The 25,031-nt window shown below is 42.8% G+C and overlaps 1 long non-coding RNA gene across 1 annotated transcript; it reads right to left on the bottom strand.

Moving 5' to 3' along the window:
* Window positions 1-1,224: 1,224 nt before the first annotated feature.
* Window positions 1,225-18,459, bottom strand: LOC311592087. The gene is made up of 3 exons (XR_014777288.1): window positions 17,618-18,459; window positions 16,170-16,295; window positions 1,225-1,347 (listed from the first exon to the last, which is right to left on the bottom strand). It is a non-coding gene; the product is annotated as an uncharacterized lncRNA (long non-coding RNA).
* Window positions 18,460-25,031: the final 6,572 nt, after the last annotated feature.

The following is a 25,031-nucleotide window of genomic DNA, read 5'->3' on the forward strand; positions in this document are numbered from 1 at the left end:
GTGATTTCAGTTACCTGCCTGGTCCAGAAGAGGACATCACATATGGAGCTGGAGTTAATGGGAGGGTGTGAGCCATCTGACATGGGTGCTAGGGGCATGTCTTCTGAAAGAACAGAATTTACTCCTAACTGCTGAGCCATGTGTACATTTTGGCAACACTCTGTACATCTATCTGTTCACTCACTAATTTAACAAATATTTATCCTACTGCAGCACTGATACAGAGTGAGGCCAGGGAAGCAGTCTGCACACACGTCCCATGGAGCGGACATGTTTGCCAGTGTGATGATGTATTTGAGCACTGCCATCTTTGAATGCTTATTGACCTTGGACTGTTGGCAATAGCTGCAAATCTAGAAAACCACTAGGTTTTAGAAAAGATGCGAGGACATGCGCTGAGGGAGGGTCATGTATGTCTAGAAAAGTTCAAAAGAGGATGACAGAATGGTTGTGACTTTCCAAGGAAACAACAACCTGAGTTCTACGGATTATGTGGAATCCAGTGGGAAGCAGAGAAGGAGAAAGGTGGATGACAGTGATGAAGAAAGGCGTTGCTTCTACCAGAACCACTGATGAGAAGGAAAGAGAGAGAAGCAGTTTCCATGCCTCAGTGACGTGCACGGGTTTACTCTAGGAAGCACTGTGTTAATGATAGAAGGTCCGGGTGGGAAGTGGTCTCTGGGAGCAAGGCAAACAATCAAGTTCTTTGTCTTGCACAGTCTGTTCTGGAAGAGAAACAACCTCAGTGATAGCTGCAGAGCCTAGACAAGCCACGGGCAGAGCATGGATAATGAAAGTGTCATAACCCAGAAAAGTCTATGAACATAACACAGATAAGTGATTTCCATCCATAGAAATATCTGCTTGTATGGTGTATATAACTGAACAAATAAGCAGACAAATAAAATAAAAAAACAAACACATAAAAACAAACAATAACAACAAAAAATCCAAAGCAACAACAACAAAAACCACCAGTATGTCAATAAGTAAATTCATTTTGGTTTTAAGATATAGAATAAGCAAATATTTCTTTTTTCCTGGAGAGAGAGAGAGAGAGAGAGAGAGAGAGAGAGAGAGAGAGAGAGAGAGAGAGAGAGAGAGAGAGAGGGAAAGCGCATGTGTGTGCGTGCACGCGTGTGTGTCTGTTGTATGCATGAATGCACACTTGTGTGCAAATTCACTCACCTATGGGCATGTATGGAGGCCAGAGGTGACATCAAGCTGTCTTTTCTCAACCATTTCTCCAGCTTGCTTTCTGAAACACGGTCTCCTTGAACATGAAGCACTCTTCTCTGGTTGGGAGGCTGGCCAGTGGGCTCCCGGATCCTCATGTTTCCATGACCCCTAGTGTTGGGGAAATAGACATATGCTGCAGAACTTGAGTTTTCAGTGAGTTCTGGGATCCAAACCTAGGTTCTTAGTTTTGTGAAGCAAGCATTACACTCAGGGAGCCTTCTCCTTGACACCTTCAAGTAAGATTTCAAAGTGTGTGTGTGTGTGGGGGGGGCTGATCTAGCTTCTATTTTTAAATTTTTTATTCTAATAGAATAATAATTGGATATTCACAGTTCTAGTTCTTATACCCTGGATATTTTAGAAGGAAGGAAAAATCAAAGACAAGGAATGATACGTGCACAGATGGTTTTGTTGGCCTAATAAGTTTAGGATTTTGGAGTGAGAGAAGAGGTTGTCCGGAGAAAAAGGAAAGGTAGAAATCACACGACGGGTACATCACTTTCACTGAAATCACATGACGGGTACTCCACTTTCACTGAAATCACATGACGGGTACTTCACTTTTATTGCTTCATGACAGGCTGCAGAGACACATTGCACTTCGATAGGAAACTGTATGCCCAAGCCACGTGTAGTTGTGAATGCTTGTAATCCCAGCACAGGAGAGGCTGAGAAGAGAGTATCTGAAGTTTAAGGCTAGTCCAAATTACACAATGAAACCTCGCCTCAAAACTAAAAGTGTGTTCATTCATTTTATGGAGAGTAACTTTTTGAGAGATAGGCAAACATCTTCCCTCAGGGTGGTCAGAGAGCAGTGAGAAGCTGGGCCCAGGTCCCTCAGCTCTCCTGTTTCCTACTGTTTTAGATGTGATGCTCACTCAATAAGTTAATTTTTTTGAGGCTGCACCATCTTCCTCCTGTGTCTGCTCATGATGTCAGATCCCCTGCTCTTTAGTGTGGTATTCCAACCAGGGTTGGCAGGGGACAAGTAACTTGGTTTGTGTGGGGTTCTAGTGGAGAGAGTGAAGAAGCCAGTTGGAAGCCCCCTGAATAGAACACAGGGTTTCTATCCAACCCACCAGCCCAGGGATGCTAACAAAGTCCTTCCGCACAAGTTTGCCTCCCTTGTTGGTTCACAACTCTCACAGTGTACTTTATTCCGGTCCTCATTAGAACATTTTTCTTCTTCTATTCTTGTAAGATTCATAATGCAGGAATTGGGTTCAAATGTATCTCACCATCTCCAGCACTCAGCAGAGGACATGGCATATTAAAACTCCTCAAAAAAAAAAAAAATACCAGAATCGGAAGAAGAAAAAAGAGATAGAAAAATAGAAAAAGAAATAAAGAGGCAGTCGTGGTGATATCTACCTGCAAGGCCAGCATTTTGGAGGCTGAGGCTGAAGGACACCGAGTTTCTGAGGCCAACCTTGGCAATAGAGTGAGTAAGACACTGTCTCAAGCAAAGAAAGATATCTTAAAAGGGGCAAGCAGGGCCCTAGTTTGGGCAGCTGAAAACATCATTTCAACAACCTTTGTTTACACTGGAAAATATCAGCTGACAGAAGTGACTTCTAAACCAGAGGGAGTGGGCAGGAAGTACTGAGGAAAGACACCCATGTATTCAGAAAGTTCTCTGGGGCTGCCATTCATCTGCTCCTTTTCTCTGCAGGGGTAAGAACCACTGTAGCACACCAACTCACCCAACATCTGGACCAACATTCACACTAAAGGCAACAACTCAACCAAAGGCACAAAGACTAGGGGAGTTAGTGTTTTTAGAAAACAGTAGACATAATTTGGGAAAAGTATAACATTGGGGCTTGTGTCCCTATTTCATGATGTATTGAAAAGACTCAGGAAAATCCTTGCTGGCATCTGTGTTGCCCATCAGCTGGGATTTCTTTACAATGGCTGGGGGTGCATTCTTTACAGGCCAAATGAAGAAGGCCAAGTCTCTTTCCTCCACACCTAATTTTAGAATTATTTTCTGTAAGAAACCATTAATTCCTTAACCTGGAAATAAGAGTAGGAAAACACACATGGCTTTCAAAAAACACATGCTACCAGATGCCAAAGCCATACTTACTCCTACATCCGAGAGGAGTGTTGGTCTTCCCTTTCTGACTGCTTAGTGCTGTCAGCTGACTTGGGCTTAACCATAGCCCAGAATAATGTTGCTACAAAACAGAGGGGAAACACCAGGCCCAGTTTAACTCAATTTCTCTGGATCAGGGTGGGTCACGTCATCCTGAAATAGCATGTGAACAGCCAGGATTTTCTCAAACTAGTCTACCGTTGTATTAAATTACCAAAATAAATTGTGGCTGTATTTCATCTGCAGTATCAGCAAGATCGTATAACACAGCAGCAGAGGCTGGCATCACCTAAAATGCTGAGCTTGAAAAATGAAAATACAAAACCCATCATGGGCTATTGCAAAGACTGAGCACTAATGTGTGCCCCATTAACGTGCACCCCCAAACCATGAGCTCCATAGTGTAGTATGGTGAACCAAAACTTTCCATCTGGGTAATTGACTCGGGTTCCTTGTGTCCTGCCTGGCCCTAGAAACCAAACTCAGGGAGCCTCGTCTCAATAGCTTTCGGCACCGAAGTCTGTTGCCATGAGCAATAATTGTTCCTGGTCTGGGTTGCTAAAGAGACATTCATTGTAGTCCTGTTCCTAATCTGAAAGAGAGTGAACAAATTTAGTGTTTATTGGGTGAGTCAAAGAAGGAAATGCAGCTAAATGATAGGTGAAAATAATGTCATTTGATCTTCTATAAATTTTCTATGACTAGAAAATTAAAACTTGTCCTTGGATTTACATGGTGAATGTTTACTGATTTGTTTAATGTAAAATAGCATCATTGTGCGTTAAAAGCATGTATCACTTAAGGTAAGCACCAAGTGTTTTCAAATACTAGCAGGCCTGCTAAGTCAGCAATTCTTCTCATTTTTCTTAACCACTTTGTGCTTTAAAAAATGACTTGCTTGAAAGTTTAACAGCCCCAGCAATCTTGCTTATAATATAATATAAACATATTTTAAGTTGAGTGATTTGAAAATCTAACAAGTGAGTTTAAATTGTTGTGCTTACATCACAGTGAAAATAAATCACCTTAATTGCCAGGATCTCTTGATTAGGTGCTATAAAAATGGTAGCTTTAAAGGCACAGATGGTCTTCAACTCGTAATGTTTTGAGTTAATGATTTTTCAGCTTTCTGATGGTGAGAAAGTCACATGTGTTCAGTACAAAAAAATGAATTTTGAATTTCCTCCCCCCCCTTTTCTCCCCCCTGTGCTATGTTGTCTGGCCATCTCTGAACATTCTAGACAGCTGCAGTAGGCACCGCCAGCAGTTAGTAGAGGCACACCAGGGAATCTCACTGATAGTCTAGGATGTACTGTGCAATAAAGTGAGACTATCCCACAGGGGAGGTGTGAAGGGCACCTGCATTGTAACATCCAGAGCTTGAATGCTTGCAAAGCAGAGACAGGGCATCCCCAGGTCTTTGGATGAGAGTTGGATGAGAGCTGGAGAGACAGTCGAGATGTATCAGCAAGCCCGTGGTTCAGTCCAGAGATCCTGCCTCAGTGAGAGTGAGTGAGGAAGACTTCCAACAGCATCCTTGGGCTTACACACACACACACACACACACACACACACACACACACACACACACACATACTGCACATGTATATACACAAGAAAAAGGGAAAAGATGAGCTAAAACCTACAATTTTCCATCTGCTTGTCTTCCATTTTTCATTAGGGGGAGAAAACAGAAACTGGGCATGATTGTTTTTGTGACAGGGTAAGTTTTAAAATGTTTGCAGACAGCCACCACCTCCTTGCATTCCTCCCATTTTCACTTCCATGCCCTCCACTGTCAAGCAAGTTCTTCATTGCACACTTATTTAGCATTTGGAAGACAAATATAGAACTTTATATTTACATTTATTAAATTTGATTTTGTCATAATAAATACAAATAGTTGATATAAGACATAATTCAATCTCACTAGCAATGAAAAAAGTTTAAAAAATGAAATAGCATTCAAAACTTGGAAACAAGCAAAGATTAACAAAAAGTGAAGCCAAGAATTCTGGCAAAGAACAACAAAACAGCGACCTTCACACACTACCGGGGGCGGGGGGGGCGAGTAACTCTATATGGCCTTTTTGAAAATCAAGTTAGCAATATATATGTCAGCAATCACAATTCAGAAATTATCATAAGAAATTAATTGTTTTGGACAAAGATTCAGTTATAAGAATGTTCATGGTAACGACATCCAAAATAACAAAATTACACACAATCTTGTGATGGTTAAATCAATTATAGAATGCCTGCTGTGGTATTGGAAAATGATATCACAGAATATTTAATGATGCGGCATTGACTGGAAAAAATGGGTTATGTAACAGTCGTGTGAAGAATGAGCCCCATTCTCTTAAAAAAAAAAGAGGGTACATGTATGCAATGTCATGCAATGTACCATGCAAAATAGAGAGTCAGGCGTGTGCGAGCATAAACTTTAGAAGGATTTATACCAGTGTGAAGTGGTCATTTAAATGAGGCCTCTTTTTGTTTCATGTCATTATTTCACATCATCACTGCTAAGTGTTATTTGTTTTGGGAGGTAGGGAGGAGTGAGTTTTGGGGGACGGGCCTTGCTCCACAACGAGTTCTTTGCTTTCTGATCCATCAGGAGAATCAGCAGCAGTTGCTGTGGGCCTGCCCTGTCCTGCTGTTCCTGCTGTAAGAGACTGTTCCCCTCAAAACTGTGAGCCAAAGACCAACTTCCTCCCTCCTATTACTTCTGCCTTTCTCTCTGCATTTTTGTTATAGCCATGAGAACAAAAGACTCTATCGCCTGTTGCTAATATGAACTGTGTTTCTGGCATGTACCCTCTTTGTTTCTTCCATACCACTTAGCTTTTGATAATGCTCACATTTCACAAACAGTCTACCTTTGTGTTTATCTGGAAACTAAGAAGGTACCAAAGTAAGAGAAATGCTTTTTTTCTTTAAAGAGTCACACTGTTTCTGCTAATGAGTCAAAGTATATCAGCTTGATTCTTTAGAGTGCAAAGCACAATTTTATTAATTTAGTCAAGTGTTCTTTGATCTAATACCAAAAGAAACCACTAAAGCACCCAGAAAATACATTTGCCCTACATTCTGGGCTTCTCTACCATCCATGTATCAACGGCTTGTGCTGTTTTAAGGACATTTACAGCTGGGCTAAGGACTCCTCACATGTCCGTTCAGTATCCATTTCTTGAGCATCTTCTGTGAGTCAGCCAATCTAATGGATGCTGGGAAGTCGGCTGAGGTTACATTTTAGTGATGGTGGGTTAAGGAGGTGAACAGTTTTTCTGTAGCCCCCTTCTAAGATTTATGAGGTGGTTTTTATAGATGCAGGTAGGGTTAGAGCAGTGGAGGTTCGCTGGTCCTCGTTAAGGCTTCTGGCTAGAGAGCGATCCAGCGGAAGTGACACATAGAATTGTGACTCAAGAGCTTTCCCTAGCCAAGGTCACCATTCAGTGCGAGCCTGAAACTGTGAAGAGCAGCAGAGATGCATGGGGAAAACGATACGGCAAGGGAAAGGGTTCATTCCCGTGGAGACCAAGAGCCAAAGGTCCCTTGGGGGTCGAGGGGAGAGCATCTACACGCAGCACCGGAAAAAGTATAGAGTCTGTGACATCTGTGCAATGTGTCCTCTGTCGTGGAGGACAGAGTTGGAGAAGGAGGTAGCTTTCAGACCACAGGATGTCTTCATAGACTGAAGGATTTAGTTAGCCTTTAGGAGCAACTAGGTTTCGAAGGTTGTTAGGCTGAGGTGCGCTTGACTTGCTAAAACAAGTCATCTGGCTGTAGGGCAGGGACTACATTGGAGGGAGAAAATGTCGAGGTTCAGAGATTAAATGGGAGGCTACTGAAGGGGTTTAGGAAGAGCTTAGAATGGTGCCAATGGGAGGGAAGAGTAGGGATGCCTCAGAAGAATACTATGGCCACACTTGGGCCCCCAGGCTTTTGATTTGTAGTCTCCTTCTAGCTTACTTCTATCTGTGCCCCTCCCACTGAGAGCCCACTGTCTCTGCCTTCTAAACCATGTTCTTGTTTCCAGTTTGCATTTGGCTGTAGGGTCCAGGGTGGCTGCTATGGTCTGAATGTTGGTGTCTGCCCTGCCAACGTTCATAGAGCTCCTGGATGGGGTTAGAGGGCATCTAAAACAGGCCCCAGTGAACTACTTTGTCACTTCTGCCTCATGAAGACACTCTGAGGTACGTTCTTTGAGCCTGAGAATGGTTGTACCTTAGATACCACGTCATACCTCAGCCTCTGGAACTATGGGAAGTTTATTTCTGGTGTCTAAAAGCTACAAGACTTATGATATTTTGTCATAGCCACAGTAGCTTGAGCACAATCAGATGCCCACAAAGGGCTACTCTACCAACGCTATAGATCTCTTGTAGGGCCTGTAGGGCATGCGGCAGCAGTGCTGTCATGTGTATTGACAGCAGGACCCTTACAAGTGGGATGGGACAATGTTAAATAGCGCCTGTTTTCGAGACCAGGGGATGTGGGCCAGCTCTCCCCATGATGTTAATTAAAAACATGAACTCCCAAGGAAATGGAGACGTTTTGTTTGAATTTTCATTCTAGGTCATTATTAAAGAATATTTGGCAAGCGAGGAGGATATAAGCATCTTACTTAATACCTTATTTACTTTATTGTTATTCCTTATGTAGCATAGGGGAAACAATGCATTTCAGAATTATGTAGTGGTTATACCCACTAGTACCTGACTGACCCAAGGAAGTGGGTGATACTAAGCTATTCTGGGATACAGAGCAGCTGGAGAAGTCTAGGTTTAGAGAGAGGATCAACAGTTCAGTGTTGCTGTGTTGATTTTGGGCACCTCCGAGAAGATATAAAAGATGGAGGTAGATTTTTTCCGTCTCTAACACAGTCTGCTCATATTCCCCAGGAGAAAGTGGTCAGAGGGCTGCAACCCTCTCCCGCATGCTAAGTATGAATAACTGAAGGGTATAGGCGGGGCACCGATGGGCCCTCACCAAAGGCCACTTCCGCTTTCCCGAGCGATACAACACTGGACGTCAATAAGCCTAACCTACGGCAGAGCAATGGCAACCACATGTGGGCACTGAATCTCCTCGGCTCTTACTCTGTAACTATGACCTCTGCTGCGCAATCTCTTGTGTGTCAGACTTGCTTCCTGGGAGAGCTAGCCTCTTAGAGTTAGAGTTCCATCTGAAACTGTCCTGACCTCCCACTTTCTCACTCTTCTTTCCCCCCCTCTCCCTCTCATTCCTCCTAGGAAATATTCTAGGGACTAAGAGTTTTATTTGGATTTTGCCTTTTATATAATGTTGCTTTTCTTTTAAAAATATTTTATTCATTTTTAATCTATGTGTGTGGGTGTTTTTGCCTACATGTGTGTATATCTATGTATCACATGCATGCAGTGCTTTTAGAGGCCAGAAGAGGGCGTCTGGTTCAGCTGTAACTAAAGATAGATGGTTATGAGCCACCACGTGGGTGCTGACAATCGAACTCTGTCCTCTGCAAGTGCTTTTAACCTGTGAGCCATCTCTGGAGCCCAGGTTTGCTTTCTTAATACATGCATTCAAAGGGTCAGAGTGGAAATGCCTGCCCATTCCTATATGACCAAACACGTTGAACAGGAACACAAACACCTTGGGAGCCAGGTGATGGTCTAGCAGCAGACCTCACTTCTTGTTACTTTTATGCTGTATGTGTGGTTCCTGTCCTTAGATCAGGACAGGGAACCCCTGGTGCATGGCCTTCAGGGGGACCACAGAACGCAGGAGTAAGGATAGAATTGCTTCCCGCTAAATTAACTTGAGGTAAATGCAACCCAGTCAAAGTTGCAGTACTTTGTCAAGTTAAATGAGAGGACACCTTCCCAGAGCCCACACTGCTTGGAGAAATAGCAGCTAAGCCTGGGAGGTGGCCAACAGTCTCTTTGCTCGCTTGCAGAGACCAAGATGAGAGTGACTCATTTTAGAGATAAAAGTGGCCCCTTTCCACATTTAAAGCTACTTATACATGCTTATAATATGATGTTTATTTATGTGTCCCATGTGGTGAGGTAAGTACAAATGATCCCGTGACATATGGAGTACATTTTCTTTAAAATAAACAGACATGGTTAATATTCAGAAAGAACCAATAGTGGACAGAGCACAGCCTCCTGCTGTAAATCTCTAAGAGTTTGAAGCAATCATCAGCCTTGGGTTAGAGAAAAGAACTCATTTCCTATGGTATAAAAGTTTCTAAGCTAAGAAAACTGGGCTCTGTGTTTCAGGGGAGTGAGGTTTTCCCCAGTGCCTTCCAGTGTGCCAGGCTGATAAGATGGGATTCACCCTATGTTCAAGGTGGTGCTTAATTTTCAAGATGGAGTCCTACCTACACAGATTTTTCAAATATTCGTTCTTTCTAGAGGTGTGTGTGTGTGTGTGTGTGTGTGTGTGTGTGTGTGTGTGTGTGTGTGTGTGTGTGTGCACGTGTGCTCCATCACGACTGTGCATGGAGGCCAGAGGTCAATAGTAGGTATTGTATACCTTAGTTTTCTTCCTTCTATTTTGAGACACAGTGCCTCTCACCATTGCAGCTGGACTGGATCTGCCTATGTCTGCTTTCCTGGTGCTAGGGTCACAAGTACACATGGCTTCGCCTGGCTTGTATGCACATGCTGGAGATCTGAATGCCTATCCTTGCTTGAAAGGCAAGGACTTTGCCCACCGAACCACCTCCCCGCCCATAGGTGACCCCCACTTAGTCCTAATTCTGAGGTCTACTAGGCTGTGGCTAGCTTTACACTCAGATTTCAACTTATTAGATCTGTCCTAACCCATGAACAGAGATTCTGTTATATGCCGTACACTGTATACTTAACTGTTTACTTAGCTCACTGAAGTCTAATATTATACAGCACTTCACTTTGCCCTACATCTTTCTTTCTCTACCTCCTGGTTGCCATGGTAAGCCACTTGTTCTGCCACACCTTCCTGCCCTGATGTACCACTATCAGTAGGAGCCTAGCACCCTGGGACTCCCTCCCTGGCATTGCAGCATGAACCAAAATAAAATTTTCTCCCTACAAGTTGTGTCAGATTTATGGCAACATGAAGATATTCCAAAACTTAGGCAAAGCTCACATGCCTCTTCTCCTGCTAACTCCAAACAGGGGCAAGTCTGTTCTACGCAAATATGTCCTACTAATAGCAGACCACATCCATGTTAAATACTGCCTTTCCATCAGGGTCTCAGAGTTTCCCATGGTCACTCCACAGTTAACTAATACATACGGAGACATGAGATAGAGTGGATAGAGTACAGGGAATGTCACCAGTTTACAGGAATATTCAGCTACATAAAGCATTTTATTAGAGACGCGGACATCTTATAAGGGCCTTATGCAGCTGAGGTGGTTAGAAGGTTGAGCCTCAAACTTCACATCCAGAGTGAGGCTTAGGGGCCAATGAGAAGCATGGAGCTGGACTCACGCGTGCTTCTATTTCTTTCTTACGGCTTCCAGGCTTCTAGACACATTTATTAAATACATTTTATTTGCTTGGCCCAAACGATGAGGCTATTTTCAAAGTGCTACAAGGTGCTATGTGAGCTGTTGGGGAGAAAAAAAATCTTTTTTTAAAAAAATTTTTTATTAATTTATTCATATTACATCTCAATTGTTAGCCCATCCCTTGTATCCTTCCATTCCTCCCTTCCTCCTGCTTCCCCCCTACTCCCTTCTCCTATGTCTGTGACTGAGGGGGACCTCCTCCCCCTGTATTTGCTCATAGGGTATTGAGTCTCTTCTTGGTGACCTATTATCCTTCCTCTGAGTGCCACCAGGCCTCCCCATCCAAGGGACATGGTCCAATATGGGGCACCAGAGTTTGTGTGAAAGTCAGAATGGATAAAGAAACTGTGGTACATTTACACTATGGAATACTATTCAGCTATTAAAAACAAGGAATTCCCGAAATTTGTGGACAAATGGATTGATCTAGAAATTATCATAATGAGTGAGTTCACCCAGAAACAAAAAAGAGTCAAATGGTATATACTCACTTATATCGAGACACTAGTCCAAGAGACTTTAGGAGTGAGAAGCCTGGGAGAGTGGGGAAATGGAAGGATCCAGAGGGTCCTGGAAAACTACAGGCGGGACTGGGCTCTGAGGTCAAACTATGGCACCAGCCAAGGAAAATATAGGCAGTAAACTTCGAACCCCTACCCAGTCTAGCCGATGGACGGGACATTCTTCTCCGTTAAGTGGAGAAAAAAATCTGAACAGTCTTACCCATGTGTATACCAACTTGTTAGGCAAGATGTGCCCATAAGTGCAATTGTGGATAACTGGGAGAGAGGTGAACAGCCACTGTCAGATTGTCTCTGGAGGGAGTATATACCTGATAGGATGAGCCTGGTTGAAAACCTACAACTGGGAGGTCTTGGGCCTATTGGGAACTTATTCCTGTTGTTTAGATAAATTAATACAGGGTCAAAGTGCATTCTAAATATTTATGTTTATATTCATAGAAAAATGCCACTCCCAACCTTAGTCAAAGAAGCTTTTCTTTGTAGTGAATGGTGGTAACATTGACTCATGGCTGCTCAAGACGTGGAGAATAAGTCATATCAGCCTTAAATAGGACATTTATGATTCCCTCTTAAGCTCAGGGGGCATTACAGAAGAGAGAGAAAAAGGAATGTAAGAGCCAAGGAGAGGGAGAAGGGCTATAAAATGCTTTCCTCAGGGCATGTCACAGCCATTGCAAGCATGGCATCACAGCAGCCATGACTGCCTGTGCTGGATCTGCACAATCCTGGGACTGTCAACAGTCAACCGTGGATTGGGGAAGAGCTCATAAGCCTTTACTTCTCTGTGTTGAACTTTGCCTACAAAAGGTTCTGGAATAGAGAGAGTCACTGTAGTCAGTTGTGCAATAAAAGGTCAGCCCATCAGTGGAGAGTTAAAAACCCAAGCTCAAACTAATAGTCTTGGCTACAGCCAGTGCATCACAAAAGAGCAGAAAGAAGCAAGCATGTGAAAAAAGGCCTTTTAGGGAGGAGGAGGGTTGACTGGATGGTAGGGAGATGAGAAAGGATGAAAGGTGAGGGTAAAAAAACACATTATGGTTGTGTATTAAACCGCAAAAGAACAAATTTAATCAATAAAAAAAGAAAGATTTGCTTTGTTGAATGGACCTGGTGTTGCTTCAAGCCTATGGGCTGATCCCTGTGGATCATGACGGGAAGGCTGTCCTACAGTCCTTGGTGAGAATAATTCCTTTAAACTGACAATATTTGACACCATCTGTTTTATCTTTAGGTGATATGAACATTAAACATGGAGTTGCTACTAGTATTTCAGGGAATGTTCATCACATTATTCAATAATTAATAAAGAGAAATGTAGACACGGCACATTGAAAATATTTTTCAGCAAGAGGGAACAGCAAAGTTTTAGCTATTCAGGAGAAATCTACTTTTATATCGTGAAAAAAAATACTATTTGGGAAACATCTTGGTTATGAACGAGGAGATCACATTCTACAACAGTTCAAGAAAAGAATATTAAAAAAAAAACAAAAGCATTCTCTGAGAGTAAAACATATCATAAAATTCTAAAAAGCAGACGTTAGTATTTTAGGACACTTTAAGAATGAATTAGACAATGAATTCGAAAGTGGCTTCAAAATTGAGAAGAAATTAGCATAAGAGTAAAACACAAAAGAATTGTTAGCAAACACAGAACGAAATCCACCAGTGCCCAATGTCCAGAAGAAGAAAGACATTCAAAGCCAGCATGCCAGATATGACAGATGGCTTTGTGAGAGGTGACTGTCTTTTTCTGACCAGCACTATACACAAATTATTTAAGGCTCACGTGAAACTGAATCAGGCTTTGCAACGAGTGAGGGAACAAGTTGAGACTTTGAGAGCTTTGGTCTTACAGGATAGTATTTTGCATGTGAAAATGACATGACTTTAGGGGTGGGACAGAAGCTTATACAATCACTGAGTGTTTGTGTCTATTCAAAACTCACATGCTAAAACCTAACCAGTGTGTTGCTATACAGAAGTGGGCTCTTGGGAGGTGACTAGCTTATAGAGACAGTGCTCCCGCGAGCGCCATCAGTGCCCTTATGAAAGGCTGCAGGGGGGAGAGTGGTGCCTTTTTCCTTCTGCCACTCAGCGATATCCAGGAGCCATTGCTTTGATGGGTGAGCCATCACCAAACACTTCATCTTTCCATGTCTTGACCTTGGACTTCCCAGTCTCAAGAACTATAAGCATTAATGATCTGTTGCTTATGACGTGCACGCTTCAGGCGTTTTGTTATAGCAACCTGAACAAAGCAAAATGTTGTCTTCTGGCTTCATCCTTAAAACGGTGAAGTACGAGACAATAGCTACCAAGTCTTTTCAGAAAAGGAGTTGATGGAGAAATTGAAAAAAGAGTCAAATAGATATGTTTTTCATGTTTGTAACAATTTATAAAATGTATCAGATGACTGTCACAGAAAACTGCCCAAACAAATTGTTCTAGGCCTCATAAAATACAGTCAAATAAGAAATACATGTGTAAAAACAAGAATAAAGAAATTGTATGAATTTTCTCTGCTGTGCTTTGGCTACATAATTTTGCCTAGTTTTTCACTTGAGTGTTTTTTATTGGAGCATGTACACTAAATGTAAATTTATCATTAGAATGAGACTTTCTATTAAATATAGAAAAATAACTGTTGTTTCATTATATAAAAATGAAACATCTTCCTAGATTATACTTAACATGTAGCTAAAATGTAGGTATGTGTAGGTAAATTAGCACAGTTATATTAGGAATAATTTTAATATGTACCAAGAAAATGCTGCTTTTAAGCTATCAAAAAACTTATTTTATTTTATTTAATGTATATTAATATCTTGCTTGGAAGTATATATGTGTGGCATATATATGCCTCATGCTTGCAGAGGTCAGAGAGGAGATTTGGTTCCCTGGAGCAGTTGTGAGCTACCACATAGATGCTGGGAACTGAAACCAGGTCCTCTGAAAAGGCAGCAAGTGTTCTTTGCCAGCATTGGAAATGCTATTTCGACATGAGTAAGAATAATCCATCGCTGACTTGAATGTCTCCTCCCTGAGGACCAGAGGTAACACACAGACGAGAAGCAACCAAAACTCTTACCCAGATATGGTGCCTATGAACCATCCGTGACCAACATAGTACTATAACCCTAAACATGCAATAGTGGCACACATACTTTGGAGGTAACCAATAGCTCTAACTGGACTTAAGGCCTGCTCCAACAGAGGGAAACATGTTTGGCATTAGAAACCTAGGTGACTACACGGGGCCAGTGAAATCAGGGGTCATGGAGGAAAATCTACACCATTACTTTACTGAAGTAGCACAATTCCTAACAACCATCTGAAGTTTGTCCTTATCCTCACAGATAAATATAGTCTTTGTCTCTCATCATGAAAACTTCTCTTTGCAACAGATGACAACCTTTACAGAAAACCACAGCCAATCAAAACGCAGAGTTATGGAGCCCAGTCCCATCTGCAAAGCAGCTGCTTCACCTGAAGTTCAGGGAACACGTCAGAAGAGGAAAAAGGATTGTGAGAGTCAGAAGGGCAGGGAGTTTGCGGTGAGAGTTTGTGTCCCAGTGATGTCAGAAGCTGTACCCACAAAGCCTGTCAGCTGAACATGGATGACACTAAGGGACATGCCAAAATGAACAATGAAAAGTCTATGAGGCCTCAACTCTACACCAAGAACTACGGTCAACTACGGAATGCCGGGAGTGGAAGAAGTAGTCTACTCCAGGGAAGAGCACACCGATTGGTTATCCTATGCCAAAGGGTCAGCCCTGAGAACACATATAGAAGTAACATTGTATGGGCTGAACAGATTATATTTAGGATTATATATGTACATACACACATATATACATACATATATATACACATATATTTATATTTAGGAATATATATATATATATGTATATACACATACACACACATATACCTACACATATATGCATGCAATAGCAGTCAGTGAAAAAGGAGGCCCTGAATTTGAAAGAGAGCAAAAAGGTGTTTATGGGAGGGCTTGGAAAGAAGAAAGGGAGAAATGCTGTAATTACATTATAATCTCAAAAAAGCAAAATCAACAACAAAAAAGATAGACCAGATAATCAGCACATCTAAAAAAAATCACATTTTTGCATATGTATAAGTGCATTAGTGTGTGAGTGTGTGTGTGTGTGTGTGTGTGTGTGTGTGTGTGTGTGTGTGTAGAGCTCAGAAGACTACGTTGGTTGTTATTCTTCAGACATCATCTGCCTTGTGTTTTTAAGACAGAGTCTATCACTGACCTTAGCCAAGTAAGCTAAGTTGGCTGCCACGTGACCTTCATCATCTACCTGCCTCTGTCTCCCCAGTGCTGGGCTTGGAAGGCTATGCCTGCATATACATCTTTTTAAATCTGGTCTCTGGACCTTGAATCAAGGTCCTCATACTTGCAAGGCAAACAGTTTACTGGTTAAGCTTTCTCTCCAGGCCCCTAAATCACATTTAACTTGTATTGTTAAATAATATAAATCACTGTACCTTATATTGAAATTTGGGAGAGTAAGAAGCCACAACTTTATCCAAATTTTATGCCCTAATTTGTTATTAGAACTAAAGTATTTTGTAAGGAACTAAATTGGGCATTAACGTAACCATTGGCTTTAAATCTGTTATTTCAAAATACAAAAATAAATTCAGGCTTCTTCTCAAAACATTAGCTACTGAATTAGTAAGCTGTTGTAATACAATTTAAAAGTTAAACAATTTCACAGTTACCAAATACAGGGTCACGCATTGTTCGTCAGCAAAGCATAAAGTGGTTGACACTGTGAACAACTGAAGGCTCCTCTCATTAAGCAGATTTGGATGTCTTTGTTTCCACCCGTTGGTCCCTTTATGTGACTACAAGGAAACACAAAGAGAGACATTTGTCAATGTTCAAAGTAAAAGTTCTAGCAAACTCTACAGTTTGGACAAGGAGACAGTGGCTAGAGCTAGGGTGCTCTCTGTAGTTGAACCTTTTCTACATTAGAAAAAGCATATTAAAAATACTCTAGCTGTTCTTTTCAGTTTTTCCTTTTCCACAGAAAAGTATAACTCAGGAGAAATTGCCTATTTTTAGACCCAAACCTGCTGTTACAGGAAGTGATTCATCTGACCCCTCCTTGGTGTCCACAGACCCTCTGTCTCCTCCAGCAATCAGCGTGCCCACCGGTCTTTTAAACTCTCCCCGGACCTCTGAAAATGTCGTCATTAAAGTCAGACTCCAGCAAATCCACAAACCCCAAAGCGGCAAGTGATAGGAAACTCGGCTGAAGTGCTGACCATGCAAAGCCAACCTAAATTGCCATCGTGTTTTTTAGGTTAAAGGATTCTGGCAGGTCATTCTTTTTTTCCAAATTAATTCTGGATCATAAGCTTCTATTAGTAGGCTTTTGCAAGCACCGCGTTGCCGAGAGAGTCACAAGAAACAGGAGCCTTGGAGTCGTACGCGTCTGTCTAACGCGCCCCAGACCCATTGTAGAACCCAGGAAGACTCGGGTTTAGGTGAACTGACTAGAAAAAAAGTGAAGCAATGAGTTCTCTAAGTATCGCCCAGCCTTATTTCACTAAGAGTCACGTTTGCATTTATAAAAAGGCAGGGCCAAGAGACCAATATGCACTGGCCTTCCTTCCTTCCAAAACTTTCCCCACAGTTCCCTGCCAACTCATGAGCTGAAGTTTCAATTTTTTTTTTTTGGCATGGCTGTTTTTCAAATACAGGAAAATTATGTGGGGCAATTCTCAATGGTCTTGTTGGGCTATGCACCTCCCTTTAGCTTAAAGTCTTCCTGCAGATCTTTGGCCATGAGCATCTAAAAGACCTCAGGAACCGGATCAGCTGCCACTAAAGCCACACCCCACCATAGTGTTGCTACTGAGGCAAACAAAACCACGTGGAAAGAATACTATAGGTGTTGGTAGCATTTTGGGACCTTCATATTGTATAGAAAAGACACAGAGAGAAGGTTACATGGATAACTGCCGTCATCAAACTCTGTTTCCATTGAACTTGCTGGAATGAAGCTAACTAAAGTGGCAGACACAGGCAGCTCCTCTCAGTGAATGGGTACCCACTTGCCAGACTTCCAGCTTCAGGATGATTTGTATCTGTCTCCCCGTGGGTGACCCTGCACACCAGCCCCCTCACTATGGCCTCCTATAGCGCTGCCACTGCCACTGACTTTTGAGATGAGCTGGTTCCCTCCTCTCCTTTTGTTTGTAGAGGAATACGTAGCTCAGAGGGGATGAGTGGCTCTCCCAGGGTCTCTCAGCCAGTCTGGATCCCAGAGAAGGTGAGATGAGCGTCTAGGTTTTTCCATGCTTGGCAGCTGCAGATAGTCTTGGAGGCTGACCACGTCTTTGAGTCAGAAACATTCTGAACAGCAATCGGGTCGTTACTGTTTGTTCTCCGTGTCATTATATCACAATTTCTAGGCTAAGTCTTTAAGACGTTTATAAAAATGGCTCAGGATTCCTGATAATCACAAATGACTATACACATTCAAGTGTTTGCCTGACTGAATTCAGAGAGGGCCACAAAGTGAGAGCACGTAGAGCTCATGACCGTGAGATGCACGCCTGCCTTCTGCGGGGGTTAGGTAGTACCTATACGAATCCAGGGTGCTTCCTACCATCCAGTGTCTGCGTGATACATTCTTCCCATTCACATTGACTTTTCCGAATTAGCAGCAACATGAATTCAAGACATCCCCTGGTCACCTTGTGCATCTCACGCCCGCTGTGATTGGGTGGTCCCAACTCTGGCTCTGATGATTTCCCCATCTTTTCACTGGCTCAGCTGAGCGAGCAACCGTCTCATGGCTTAGAACCAATTGCATGCACTGTTCTGTGTTGGTCAATTGACTATAGCATCCTCACAGGTGCGCAGAAAGGTGATCGTAAGTAAGTAACTTTCTTGGAGTTGTCTCAGACTCGCCATTGTCTGACTTAACAAAATACACAAAAAGCTACAGTAGGATGTGTACCCGTCACCAAGCACTTACTAATCTCTTTAAAAGACAGAAAGCACATGAGAGAGGAGAGAGGAGAGAGAGAGAAAGAGAGAGAGAGAGGAGAGAGAGAGAGAGAGAGAGAGAGAGAGAGAGAGAGAGAGAGAGAGAGAAGCTAGTTCTGCAACACACGTAGGTCATTTGAGCAGCCTGTGCGCTAGTTGCTGGAGGAACTCAGAGGAGGGATTCCACTGAGCTGCAATAGGCTGGGAAGGTTTCATACTCAAGTCAGGACTAAGTTAGGATGGACAGCATGGATGGATGTGATCCCAGCTAGATGGAAGGAGCGCTTCAGTCGGGCACGGGGGTTGCAGTTCAGAGGGTGAGCATTGGTCTAGGTACATGTGAGGCCCTAGATTTGATATCTAGCCCTACAAATCAAATACGTTTGAGTTAGAGGTACAAGTTAACCAAGTGTCATTGATAAGTCTTAGCTCTTGAGTGTCCCTGGGGAAACCACATGTTGAAGGCTTGTTCTCTAGCTTGGTGTCGTTGGGAGATGGTGGGGACTTTAAGAGGTTGGAGCTAGTGTGAGATTGTCTTAAACCAATGGGCGAGCGACATCAACTGTGGATTGTGGGATACAGTCTCTGCTTTCTGTTTACCTCTATGAGGTGAGTGGCCATCTTGCCTGATGCTCCAAATGGAGCAAAATGATGATGGTCTGAAATTTTGGAATTGCCAGTCAAACAATCCTGTCTTCTTTACAGGCTGCTTGCCTCAGATAATTCCTTCCACTGATAGAAAGATGCCAAAAACACTCACTAGGTTCAAGATGGGCCATAAGATGAACAGTACTACAGCTATGGGGAGGGACAGGATTCTAACAACTCCATTCAGATGCAAAGAGCCAGTATTTTGTGTGTCTGAGGAGGACTGTGGAGCATGTAAGTATGCCTGCATAGTGTGTGTCCACCTACACTATGTGTGCATGGCTGTGTGCACTCATATGTGCATGTGGAAGCCACAGCAGGGTGCTGCATGCCCTGCTTTACCACACTTTGCCTTATTCCCCTCAGACAGGGTCTTGTGCAGATCTCGGGGCTCACTGTTTCAGGCAGGTTGGCAGGCCATAAGTTGGGGGGATCTATCTACATCTACCTTCCTCAGAGCCAGGGTCACAGGAGCATTCACAAAAGAGCTAGTTTTTTACGTGGGTGATTTGAAAATTTGGGCTCTGATGCTTGTTTACAAAGCACTCTGATCTGCTGAACCAGTGCCTTAGCCCAGGCTAAGGATAACATATTGTAAGTATACAAAATATTATATAAATATATATTACTAACTAAAATAAAATATAATATTTGAGAGTATTAAATTGATTTTTCTTTTCCTTTATGCTATCTTTCCCTCCCTCCTTTCCTTCTTTTCTGTTTTCCTTTTCCACTTATTTTCTTTCCACCCTGCTCCCTTTCCTTTCTTTCTTTCTACAATGAGAGCAGGAAGTGAAGAGATCTAGCAATGACATGTCCTAGAGATGCCCACTGTTTGGGCTGCACAAACCTGCATGCTGTGTCACATGGTGCCTGACCTTGGGATGGGAAGAGATGATGTGGGAGCAACTGTAAAATAAAGGAAGGGCTATTGAACAAACGGGGAGTGAGGAATTAAAGGCTTGATCGCTTGATACCATTTCCCTAATAGCATTTTTGGGCACACTTTTGATACTTTAAGTCCCCAAGCTAACTTGAGAATTTCATTCTGAAGGTGGGACCAGGAGGTGAATGTGGTTTTGGTCAAAGGCTTTTTTGATGAGTTTTAAGAAACAATGTCCCCATGCTTCTTTCATTTGTCAGCTTGACCCCATGTGGAGGTGTGGACTACAGAAATAAATAGCAAGGATAAGAAGGTCTTTATTCCTCACACATTCCCTTCACTTTGTCCTTTGTGTCATGGAAAACTGGAAAGGCACATTGAAGCATTGATAACAGCTGTGGGAGGGCTTACGGTGGCCCCTGAGGAGGACTTTTTTAGTATGTTATACTGTAAGAATATGAAACTTTGCATTGAATCATTTGATTCAATTCCCCCTAGAAAGGATAAACAGTGTCTAGCTTTTCAGAGAATGTGCACTAAACCTGTAAAAGAAGGAGACTCACAAACTTCCCGTGAACATTTTTTGGGTACCTGTTGTGGGTGCCCTTGTGGGTTGGCTACCTGGCAGGTATGTTGCTCCTCAAAGAATTGTGAAGAATTAAGTGGATGATATGCTGGTCCCAGAGAGAGGAGGTCAGAGGCCTCAAGAACAGATGAATGTTTGTTGTCATCTAGACCTGAGGGTGGGAAGGTTTCAGGACTGGTATGAGGGAAAAGGCAGAGGAAGGCCATGCCAAGAGCAAATTTGTGGTACATTTCAGTTCACTGAGTAGAGGGGAACCATTAAGGATGAGGGGAGAAAGGGGCTTTTGAATCTGTGGAATGGTATTGATGGTATGAGAAGCTGACACCATGGGATTCGCTTATGTAAGTTTGGGTGGGGGCCTTGCATAGAGACATTATGAAGCTAGAACTTTCCACTTCATGTTTAGGGCAAAACCTGAACTATAACTGCCTCAATTTATCAGTTAGTACAAGTGTACATGTCTGCTCGTAAGGGCAATAGAGATGGCACAATGCAAAACAACTTTTAAAAAGATGTCTGTCTCATCAGAGTTTCTGTTGTGAAACTAGTATATTTTGTTTAATCACCAAATGCATGCAAAACTACTAAAACAAGTGGAAGTGTGAACTGTGCTGATAAGGTGTTCAAACCAAGGAACAATGCTGTAGAGGGCCTTTCTCCATCCTGTATCCTTATCCCCACCTTGAGAACTGGTCCCAACATGGTGGCAGGAATGGCATCTGGGTTTCGGAAAAGGACATGGATACAGGGGAGACTCATGCTAAGGAAGAACAAGGCCTTAAGACTCTGAGGAAAGGATGGAGGTGGAAGCTGAGATTTATGACTGAAGGTAAGATGTGTATGCCACTAAGGGAGATTTCACAGGGATCCCACAAGGTTCATCAACTAGCAAAGATGTGAAAAAGCAAAGCAAAGCAAAGCAAAACTAATGAATAAGCAAACAAGAAATAAGCAAAGAAAGTCCAGCGGGTGACCAGTTTCCAAACTGGACTCATGAGGTCCTTGTTTGTGGCCTTACAGCCTGCAACACTGATAGTCAAGGGATTTTTAAAATCAAGGAGGGATAGGTCCTTGAACCTAGTTACTTGAAACTATGTATATATTTTAAGCGAAAACGGTTGAGTTTGTGGGTTTTTTTTTTCAGGAGGCAGTATTGACTCTATGTAGTCCATCACAAGATCTCAGATATAGAGTCTCCTTTTGAGGCCTGAAGGCCAGTCATTGTTAGCATCAGGGAAAACACAGTCCATCTAAGGTCGAGTCATGTTTCCAGCAGGGACTGGCAATGGCTCTCTCATTGGGTAGCTAACAAAGAATTTTCAGTGTTAGGGCCCAGGAGGGTGGGAACTGTGCTCCAGCCTTCAGGTAGCCAGTGTGCTCGCTCCTGTGGTTGGGCATGGAATGAAGACATCACTGACCACACAGGGAAGATTTCCAGGCTACTGCCCTGTGGGATTTTGTTTATTGGTCAGTTTTGCAAACAACTCCCCTCTGACCAAACATTCAAATTGCTGAAGCTTGGACATAATTAGGGAAGTGATTCTGTGGATTCGTGGAGTTCTAGGCTTTGCTGGGCTCTGAGAGATGATCTGGGCCAGGACACTAGCCTGGGTCTCTTCAGCCATGTAATATCTGTCTCCAAAGGATGCTCTGCTGATTGCTCCCTGATGGCTTCCAGCAAGGGGGGATCCCTGCATTGTGAAGGAGTCCTCTCAGAAATTATCCATATCTTAGAGCCACTGCAGCTTCTTGGCCTAGTGCAAATGCACATGTGTGTGTTTGTGTGTGTGTGTGTGTGTGCGTGAGAGAGAAAAAGAGAAAAAGAGAGAGAGAGAGAGAGAGAGAGAGAGAGAGAGAGAGAGAGAGAGAGAGAAACTCCATAGAAACTATGCAATAAAATGTTGCTATTAATATATATAGTTTTTTTACATGAAGAAAATCAGACGTAGACTAGGTCTGCACCTTCCCTAAGGTCAAAAGAGTTGAATTATGCTATTGCTTTCATGTTTGAGCTCCTAACAGAAAAGAGAATAAAAAAAACAGCATTCCCCTTCTACCCATATCAAGTTAATTTACTGGTTGAGACCCACTAACTTGGACTACAAAAAAGAGAGATTAGCTGAAGGAAAGCAAGGAGAAGTTGTTAGCACGGTGCAAGGCACACACAGAGGACCTCCCATCGCTGAGAATCTCGGCAGGTTCTTGGACTTGCTCTCAGACAGGATATGACAGAATCATCAGAGTTCAAAAAAGTACAAAGCAAAGAAGGAGCACCTTCTAGGCTGACAGGGAGAGAAGGAAACCATGGAGGTGCTAATGGTAGATAAAGGGTAAGTTCTCTGGGGATATTTTTGGGGTGACAAAAGGTCAGCATTTTTTTGTGGTGATTAGCCTCTGTCTTCCCTATAGAAAGAAAAGGGAGGGCCCCTTAACAGTCATATCTCTTATTAGGCAAACAGAAGGAAGGAAAGCGCTTACCTTCTGGTTGCTTCTTAAAAAATCCTCTCTCATATGTTACATCCTGACCACAGGCTCCTCTCCCTCCGCTCCTCCCAGTACCTTCCACCCCACCTCCCCTCTCCTGTAAGTCTACATCTCCATTTCCGTTCAGAAAAGAGCAGGCCTCCCAGGGTTATCAACCAAACATGGCATAACAAGTTACAGTAAGACTAGACAGTCAAGTCTGGACAAGGCAATCCAGAAGGAGAGAAATGGTCACAAAAGTGGATGAAACAGTCAGAGACAGCCCCTTCTGCCACTATTAGGAGTCCCACAAGAACCCCACACTACACAACCATGCAGAGTTCCTAAGCCAGACCCATGCAGGCTCCTGGATTGTCGCTTCAGTCTCTATGAGCCCATAGAAACCCAGAATAGCACTTGTGGTATGCTTGACCCTTCTGGCTTCTTCCTCCCCCTCTTCTGTGGGGTTCCCCAATTTCTGCCTCATGTTAGGCTCTTGTTCTCTGCATCAGCCCCTTTCAGTTGCTGGATGAAGCCTCTCTGGTGATGATTATGTTAGGATCCAGTCTACAAGTATAGCAGGATACCATTAGAAATTTTTCACTGACTTTTTTCTTTTTCTTTCTTTCTTTCTTTCTTTCTTTCTTTCTTTCTTTCTTCCTTCCTTTTTTTTTTCCAGTCTTATCCAGCCTCTGGTTTCTGTCCCTCCAGGCAGTGTCAGGTGTGGGCTCCCTCTCGTGGCATGGGTCTGAAGTTGGACCAGTCATTGGCTGGCCACTCCCACAAGCTCTGCATCACCTTTACCCCAGCACATCTTGCAGACTGGAAAAATTGTAGGTAAAAGGTTTTATGGCTGGGTTGGTGTCCAAGTACCTCAACCGGAAGCCTTGACTGGTGGTAGAAGATAGCTGGTTCAGCCTATGTAGCTCCATTACTAGGAGTCTTCACGAGGGTCAGCCTCCTAGTTTTCTGGAAGTTTCCATTGCACTAGGTTTCTAACTCATCATCAAAATGTCCAGTTCCAGTCTTAGTGACCCCAGGCAGGCAGAATTTGCAGTGTATTTTTGCCCTTCTCTGGTTTTCTTCCTCATATAAGCCTTCTTGCTGTTAACTCCAGTATCTGGAGACGGTTATTAGTGATTCTCTCAGTATGCTTTTTCTCAAGCTAACTGAACCATGTGATCGTGATTATGTAAAATTTAGTTTGTCAGTAGAAGTGTAAAGTTTAGTTTGTCAGCTATCCCTTAAAATTGGTTTCCAGAAATTAATTCAGACTCCAGTAGGATCTGACATGATGGGAAAGAATCGTACAAATAGAAGGTTCTAGAATCGGCATGCCATCCCTTAACAATCCACAGTGGAACATAACACGATGGTGTGGAAACAGAACTGTACAGATATTCTAGTTGTCCTGAAAGGAGAGTAGGGAAGTTGTTTTGTGGGTATCTGAACCTTCAAAACATTTGCCCCAGTAGTAAAGGAGAAATAATGAGAAAATACAGGCTTAGCATAGAGAGTGTCAGGCTTTGCCAGTCATCACATACTGTTCACAGTGAGACAGAACATTCAAGAGGGCAACCACTGGTTATTGGCAGGTAAAACCCCTCATTACTTATTTTTATTACTTTTATCCATGCACATGTATATGTGTCTGTGTGGGTAAATGTCATGTGTGGATGCCCAAAGAGGCCGAAAGGGGCCATCACATCTCCTGAGTTACAGACAGTTGTGAGCACTGGAAAGGCAGCCAATGCTCCTAACCTCTGAGCCATCTCTTGATCCCCCAAACCCACTTTTTATGTAAAACTCAGACCATAGATGTAGACACATACAGCATGTATTAAAATTCTACACAGAGAGTAAACCGCAGAAACAGGTTTACATGTTTAGCAAGTTTCCTTAGGACGGATATGACAGAAGTCTCTTGGATTGGGACCTCATATTAATGCAATTCTTACTTGCATGTATGTTAGCTATTGTAGTGCATACATCCTAATTTTA

Source organism: Acomys minous (genome assembly GCF_964271855.1).
Source record: "Acomys minous genome assembly, chromosome: 1".
NCBI classification, from domain to species: domain Eukaryota; kingdom Metazoa; phylum Chordata; class Mammalia; order Rodentia; family Muridae; genus Acomys; species Acomys minous.